A 940-nucleotide genomic window follows, 5' to 3' on the forward strand; every position below is an offset into this window, starting at 1 on the left:
TTTCAGACTCATACAGAGTTTGCTCAAAACACAGCACATAAGCACAACCTTAAATATAAGAAATAAATCATTTCAGATAAACTAAAGCCATAGGGTATACATTATATAGCCCATTTTCTTCGTGCCTTCTTCCAATGGTATCCCCTATCTTGAACATGTGGAGCATCCTAACCAATTTGCCCAACAACATATATATTATATATATTATATTCATATATATATATATATATATATATATATATATAATCTCATTTACTGGTGTATATGGAACATTCTCCAGGATAGACCATAAGGTAAGCCATAAAATGAGTCTCAATAAATTTACAAGATTGAAAATACACAGTGTATGTTTTTTAATCACAATGGAATGACATTAGAACTCAATAACAGAAAGAAATGTGACATTTACAACTACGAAAATTAAACAACACACTCTCTTTTTTTTTTTTTTTTGAGTTGGAGTCCCACTTTGCCATCCAGACTGGAGTGCAGTGACCACTCCTGGCCACCGCAGCCTCGACCTGCTGGGCTCCGGCAATCCTTCCGCCTCAGCCAACAACACACTCTTAATTAACAAAAGGATAAAGGAAAAAAAACAGCCACAAAGGAAATTAGAAAATAGTTTAAGATAAATGAAAATACTAACACATCAAAATTTATAGGGTGCCGCTAAAGTATTGCCTAGAAGGAAAGTTATTGCAGCAAATGTCTATATTTAAAAAGAAAAAACTCAACCAGGCGCCATGGCTCAAGCCTGTAATCCTAGCACTTTGGGAAGCCGAGATGAGAGGATTGCCTGAGCTCAGGGGTTCGAGACCAGCCTGGGCAACTTGGCGAGACCTCGTTGCTACAATAAATCAAAAATTACATGGTAGCGTGCACCTGTAGTTCCAGCTACTTGGAAGGCTGAGGCAGAATGATTGCCTGAGCCCAGCAGATC

This window comes from Carlito syrichta, unplaced genomic scaffold, assembly GCF_000164805.1.
Source record: "Carlito syrichta isolate Samal-C Ts95f unplaced genomic scaffold, Tarsius_syrichta-2.0.1 Scaffold309812, whole genome shotgun sequence".
NCBI classification, from domain to species: domain Eukaryota; kingdom Metazoa; phylum Chordata; class Mammalia; order Primates; family Tarsiidae; genus Carlito; species Carlito syrichta.